At 40.3% G+C, this 7,587-nt stretch overlaps 1 pseudogene across 1 annotated transcript; it reads left to right on the forward strand.

The window, feature by feature from the left end:
• Positions 1–3,352: 3,352 nt before the first annotated feature.
• Positions 3,353–7,159, forward strand: AT5G29565 (annotated as a pseudogene; the record flags this gene model as incomplete). The annotated part of the gene is made up of 1 exon: positions 3,353–7,159.
• Between the last annotated feature and the right edge of the window lie 428 nt (positions 7,160–7,587).

Genomic DNA, 7,587 nt, shown 5'->3' on the forward strand with positions numbered 1-7,587 from the left:
ATATAGAATCAAGCTCTGGGCTGGTCACAGAGCCCTACTGCTACTCGGAAATCAAACTCAATTAATACTAAAACACTAACCTGTAGCTGTAGTATTTTATGGAGGCAATCCAATACCATGTGCTGCAAACATAGTGAGATATGCTTCAATAAAGATGTAAGCAAAGCCTAGCAGAGAGATGCAAGGTTCTAACAGTAAATAGCAGGCAAGTGAATGACAAAGCAGAAATGATAACAGGCAATCAAATGGATAAACGATTCCTAAGGATGGGGTAATCGTATAGCGTGGTCTACTTGATCTATTCAGGCGGTTGACAAAACTTCACAGAAGCTATCCCTAGACAACAAGTTCAACAACAGATTAATTCACTCCCGTGATAGAAATCCTCAAGCAAAGCTAGACACTGACCTAAATCTCTTTAGCGATCTCTAACTAAGCAGGCATTATCGAATCAACATGTTAAAGTTAATACCCTCTCTTCAGCCAATCCCTTGGGGTAGAGTCAGATATCTCTAGAATTAATAGGATCCAACGCCCATTAAACGCCTTCTGAGCGCTGGACGTCTGGACTCATACTCCAGATTAGCCAGTGAAACAAGCAATAAGCGCAACTAATCTAGAAGGGATTCTAGTATTCTAAACTCAACCACCTAAAACGACCAAGTAAACCACAACTATTCTATCCCATCCTCAGAAATACAGTTCACTACTCGGACATAATCAAAGACAATAGCAAAGCAACAATTGAAAACATGATAACAGAAATGACGAAAGACTTAAACGAAAACTGAATAACAAATACTTGAAAGTGAAAATACAAAGTCGCAAGAGAAACACTGCGTCTATCAAAGTTGCAAAAATGTAAAAGCGAGATAATAATGGATAATAGCGGATGCCCTAGGGAAAACCCTAAGAGGCAGTTTATATAAGCGAAAAATGAAACAAATAAGGAAACTAAATATATAGCAAATCTTCACGTCATGATCCTGCGACCGAATGTGTCATTGGCATCTGACGGGCTGAAATGAGCTTCCTAGTGATCGAGTATGTCATTGATCAAACTGGGCTTCAGGGGTTCTGTTTTGCGATCGAGTGAGATGTAGTGAACTCGAGATTGAATGATCTAGCGACCCTGTGTCGAGTGCGATCGAGTGGATGTCATGAGGTGGTGATCGAGTGGTTTCTTCGGCTTCTTTTCTCTTCTTTGTTCTTAGCTTGTCTGGTTGAGTGCAGAACGAGCAGATAGGCTTCTTGGTGGTCGAGTGGTGATCGAGTGGTCCTGATGGGGTGATTCCTCCGGCTTCGCGATTGAGTGAAACTGAGCTGCTTGCTTCTCCGGGGTTGCGATAGAGTGATTTGCCCTGGCAGGGCTCCGAGGCTGCGATAGAGTACTTTTGCTGAAGGCGTCATTGGGCATTCCGACTTCATGTTCTGTTTTTCCTCTGTTTGAACTCCAAAAGCATCCAAAGTACCTGAAAACAACCAAATATGCCATGCACATGCAATCCTGATGCAAAATCGTCCTAAGTATGTAAAACACACTGAAACGACTCCTAATGAGATGATTTGTGGATGAAACAATGACAAAGTGGTGAAGAATGAATGCCTAAATCATGCAAATTATAGACATATCAATATGCATTCTTAACGAGTTCGATTGTTCACCTTAGTAGCTAGGCCGATTCTTATTACGCACCTAAATACCAAGCTCATCAAATAATAGATTCAACTACAGATACCTATGGCGGGCATATCTATTGTCTAGATTCAAGATCTAGTTAATTACTCTAGATCTAGCATTAAGCATAATTAAAGATGAAGAATTCTACAGAAAACCTAGCAAAAGGGGCAATCTACTAAACCATATGAATCCCTAATGAGAAACCCTATTCCTAACAAGCAGATTACTCAGACATATTGGATGAAGCAAACAACATATTTGAGTATGAAACAAAAACACAGTGATATAACCCTATTTTTACTGGTTTTTGCTATGATTTAGGTATAGGTTTTAGAGTCTATTTGTTATTTCTAGAGTCTTTTCTAGTCCTTTTCAGGTCTTTACATGTATGGAATGCATTTGGAGATTATGGAGCATTCTGGAGCAAAACAGACAACTTAAGCTGCGGCAGCAATCCGGAGACGAAAATTAACGTAGGTCTCGATTGACACAAACCCTGGTGTCGAGCGACACCAATATCTGACGGCAATTGAATTGCGCAACTTATTGATGTTTGGAAGATTTCCAAATTCGGCCCAGAACTTTCTCCTATTTCTAAAGAAGTCCCTGCACGTTTTAGGTCATATATATATCGTTTTAAACGTCATTGTTTAGACCTAACTCTTATTATCTCTTTTATTCTTGGGAGCAAAACCCTGTGGAGACTCTCTTTAGAGAAGATCTTTCTATACACTTTTCTCTTCTTAATTTCATTATTGATTTCTTATTCAGTCATGTTTTGTTCTTCTATGATCATGCTTGAGTAGTTCTCTTGTTGGGTATAGGGATTCTCATTAGGGATTTGGATGAATTTGTAGATAGAAAACCCTGTTAGGATAATATATTTAGAATTCTTCATCTTGGATTGTTCTTAATGCTAGTTTTAGAGTAAGTAGCTAGAACTTGATTTTAGGTTATTAGGTATGCCCCACCATAGGTATCTAATACTGGAACTATCTTAGATGAGCCTAGTATTTAGATGCGTGTTAGCGTCCATTACTTAAATAAACTTATCAAACATGATTATAATGCTTTCTTAGTTCTAGGGACTTACAAGAGAGTTGAGATCAATACTATTAAGCATAGTGAGTTTCACGGAACACTACCGGTTACTTTATATTAGTGATTTGTGTTCTAGAATGGTTCGATAATAATCCCAATTTACTGCTAAATCTACTATTCTGATATCTCCTGAGAATTTCCCTAAACCTGACGTCTTAATCATCTGAATCTACAACCAATTTTAATTGCTTTCTTGTCTTTTACTTTTATAATATTTTCTGTTTAGCTTTATTCAAAACTGTTAATCTATTGTGTGATCCGAGAACTTTGTGGAATTCGATCCCTAAGTGCTATAACAACCTCTTTCTTTGAGAGAGTAGTCATTAGGGTAATTTGACTCATATCAAATTTGGCGCCGTTGCCAAAGTTCTCTTCGATTCACCATTAGATTAGGTGTAGAATTTAGTCTAAGCTTTTCTTTTCTTTTGTTACTTACGCGTTTTTATTTCTTTTTCTTCTTGTGTTTCAAGAGTTTAAGGAATTCAAACGCAACTCAAGATGCTGATAGTAATACCTGATGCTGCTGGAGTGTTACGCGACAGAGCTGGTCAGGCATACAACGAAGAGGGTCAGAAAATAGATGAACAGGGAAACCTGATACTATAAATCGCCGAGGGTGTCGATCGACACCAAGAAGAAATCAGAGCAGATGGACGACGGATGACTCTTGGTGACTACAACAGACTGGATCTATTCTATTCCAATCGGTCTACAATCCAACCACCTACCTTCGAAAGAAGCGATTTCGAGATAAACCCTACATTATATACTCTTGTGAGCATGCATCCTTTCCATGGTCTTTCCCAAGAACATCCTATGGATCATATTGAGCGGTTTGAAGACTTGATTTCTAGCAATAAGGCAGAAGGTGTTTCTTATGACTATCTTCCCTGCAAGCTCTTCCCATATTCTCTTGTTGGGAAAGCATCTTCTTGGCTTAAGCAGTTGAAGCCTGGATCTTTGACAACTTGGAAAGAAATAAAGGTTGCTTTTCTCAATAACTTTTATAATGATGCAAGGTCTGAGGAGCTGAGAATGAAGATCTCTACCTTCTCTCAAGAAGCAACTGAAGCATTTAAAGCCGTTTGGATCAGATTCAGAGGATATCAGAGAGATTGTCCGCATCATGGTTTCAGTGAGGTTCAGCTGTTAGGTATCTTCTTCAGAGGAGTTGATTGGCATTATCAGATGGCTTTGGATGCAGCTAGTAATGGGAATTTCATGTCAAGATATCCAGAAGATGCAACAATGTTGATTGATAGCTTAGCTTCCAGCATTAGTACCAAAAGCGTTGACATTGCAAGGAAAACGCAAGTTCAGTATGTTGCACAAGTTGAAAGTTTAGCTACTTCAGAGAAGATGGATCAACAGAGATACATGAGCTTCAATCAACAATCTATACATCAGAAACCGGTTCAGCAAACTAAAAGCTTCATTCAGAATCATGCTTCTTCAACCCAAATTCACCCTCCACCCGAGACCACTAGGAAGATTGAATCTCTTCTCGAACAGATTCTCAAAGGTCAAGAGAAGCAAACAACAGATTTTGATCACAAACTGGTTGCATTATCCGACGATATGAATAGGAAGATTCAAATATTGAACAATCGGATCAAGCAATTGACTACAAACAAAGAAGATGTTCGTGCTATTGAGTTAAGGAGTGGAAAACAGCTAAATCCAGTGCTGCAACGAGAACTTCCTGCAGCCAAAATCGTTAATTTGGAAGAAAATGATGTTGCAGTTTTTGCAGACCAGACACCAGTGTCTACTGACACAGCATCGTGTCGATCGACACCAGCTATGACAGACACTACAGAACGCGACAGTGTCGACCGACACCAACAAGGTGTCGATCGACACCAACCCTGCCCAAACCTGGGAATTCGCCAAAACCCAATTTCAGCTGCAGCAAAGGTAACCAAACCCAAGGTTCCTTTTCCCAAGAGTCCTAGGAAGTCCAAACATGAGCTTGAGGATGCTAGATGCAAAGATATGATGGATAAGTTGATTGTAGAGATGCCACTTATAGATGTTGTGAAGTCTTCTCCTATGATCAGACAATTTGTGAAGAGGATGGTTACTAAGGATATGCTTACTGAGAAAGCTGTCATGACGATGTCTACACAGGTTAACGACATTATTCAGAACAAGATTCCACAGAAACTTCCAGATCCAGGTAGCTTTGTTCTCAATTGTGGTATCTTTACGAGAGTTTTGATTAATGCTTGTGCGATCTTGGTTCTAGTGTCAACTTAATGCCACGTTCAGTTGCGCTTAGGCTTGGTTTGACAAATTTAGAACCTACGCAAATCACTCTTGTTCTTGTCGATCGATCTGTCCGTAGACCCGATGGTATCCTATGCGATGTCCCTGTATAAGTCGGTACCAGCTACATTCCTACAGATTTTGTGGTTTTATCTTATGAGAAAGAACCTAAAGATCCTCTAATCTTAGGAAGACCTTTCTTAGCCACAACTGGTGCCATTATTGATGTAAGGAAGGGCAGCATAGGATTGAATGTAAGTGATCTTAGAATGCAGTTTGACATGAATAAGGTGGTTAAGAAGCCTACCATCGATGGGCAGACTTTCTATGTGGATACTATCTCTTCTCTGGCTGACGAATTTCTCATGAAGATGACACCTGTTGATCCGTTGAAGCATGCTCTAATTCCCTCAATTGACAAACTTCCCAACAGGTATAGTAAGCTGCTGGATAGGACTGAGCATGTGATGCAAATGGTTGCTCAAGAGGAGTTAATTGGCACATCTTCCCAAGCAGCAACAATTAGCGATTAAAGCCCAGAAAAAACTCCTAAAATTGATCTAAAACCGCTTCCAGCAGGGCTAAGGTACGCATTTCTTGTTGAAAACTCTACTTACCCTGTCATTGTTAATGCTTCTTTAAACAAGGCAGAGCTCACTTTATTGCTAAGCAAGCTGCGCAAGTATCGCAAAGCTCTTGGCTATTCTCTTGATGATATTACAGGTATCTCTCTAGAGTTGTGTATGCATAGGATTCACCTCAAGGATGAGTCTAAGCCCTTAGTTGAGCATCAGAGGAGACTAAACCCGAATCTCAATGATGCTGTTAAGAAGGAGATCATGAAATTGTTGGAAGCTGGTATCATCTATCCTATTTCAGATAGTGATTGGGTTAGTCCAGTGCATATGGTTCCTAAGAAAGGAGGTGTTACAGTGGTTAAGAATGACAAGAATGAGCTGATTCCTACACGAACTGTTACCGCCCACATGATGTGTATTGACTACAGGAAGCTGAACGCTGCAACAAGGAAGGATCATTTTCCTCTACCATTCATTGATCAAATGCTGGAAAGGTTAGCTAATCACAAGTAATACTGCTTTCTTGATGGGTACTCTGGATTCTTTCAAATACCAATCCATCCAGATGATCAGGAGAAGACCACATTCACGTGTCCCTATGGTACTTTTGCCTATCACAGAATGCCGTTTGGTCTTTGTAATGCTCGTGCGACATTTCACAGATGTATGATGTCGATCTTCACAGACATGATTGACAATTTCATGGAAGTCTTTATGGATGACTTTTCTGTTTATGGGTCTTCATTTGAAGCATGCTTGGAGAACCTTTGCAAAGTTCTAGCTAGATGTGAAGAGAAGAATTTGGTTCTTAATTGGGAGAAGTGTCATTTCTTGGTTTAGGAAGGTATAGTTCTTGGTCACAAGTTTCAGGTGCTGGTATTTCGGTTGATAAAGCCAAAATGAGGTTATGACAAGTCTACAGGCACCAGATAGCATGAAATCAGTGGAGGGGTTTTCTTGGACATGCCTGGATTTACAAGGAGGGTCGTCAAGGGATTCAATTCCAATTGCCAGGCCACTAACAACTTTGCTTTGTAAGGATATGAAGTTTGACTTCAATTCTGAGTGTAATGCTGCTTTTAATCAGATTAAGAATGCCTTAGTGAGTGCTCCAATAGTTCAACCTCCAAACTGGAATTTACCTTTTGAGATCATGTGTGATGCAAGTGATTATGCGGTTGGAGCAGTTTTGGGACAAAGGAAAGGCAATAAACTACATGATATCCACTATGCAAGTAGAACACTTGATGATGCACAAAGGAATTATGCGACAACAGAGAAAGAATTGTTAGTAGTGGTTTTTGCTTTTGAGAAGTTTCGCTCTTATCTGGTTAGTTCAAAGGTAATTGTGCATACAGATCATTCAGCACTCAAGTACCTTATGCAGAAAAAGGATGCTAAGCCAAGATTACTACGATGGATTCTTCTTCTTCAAGAGTTTGACATCGAAGTACGGGATAGGAAAGGGATTGAGAATGGAGTTGCTGATCATTTGTTAAGGATCAAGGTTGAAGACGACATTCCTATCAATGATTTTCTGCCTGAGGAGAGTATCTACTTGGTTGAGACAAGTTTGCAGGAAAATCATGGCAGTGTCGATTCACACGCAGATGAGAGCTGCAGAGTATAATTGGNGATCGCCACCCCACACCCTGTCGTTCGACACCCTCGCGCTTCAAAGACGAATGGTTTGGACCTCCTTCCCAGCCCACATTTATTTCAGTTCCTCTGATAGGTACTCCTCCTCTTTTCTCCTACTTATTCTTGGTTACCTCTTTTAAATCTTTGAATGTGCCCCCCCGCCAACCGACATCGAGTTCTCTCGGCCGTTGTTTCCCCTGCTGATTTTTNNTNAAAAANNAAATNNNCNCCNTCCCCCCCCCTCCTNTCCCTCCCTTCCCTCTCTCCTCTCCCTCTTTCTTCCCCCCTCCCCCCCCCCACACACAAAAAACACAAAAA

The sequence above is a fragment of the Arabidopsis thaliana genome, chromosome 5 (assembly GCF_000001735.4).
Source record: "Arabidopsis thaliana chromosome 5, partial sequence".
Classification (NCBI taxonomy): Eukaryota; Viridiplantae; Streptophyta; class Magnoliopsida; order Brassicales; family Brassicaceae; genus Arabidopsis; species Arabidopsis thaliana.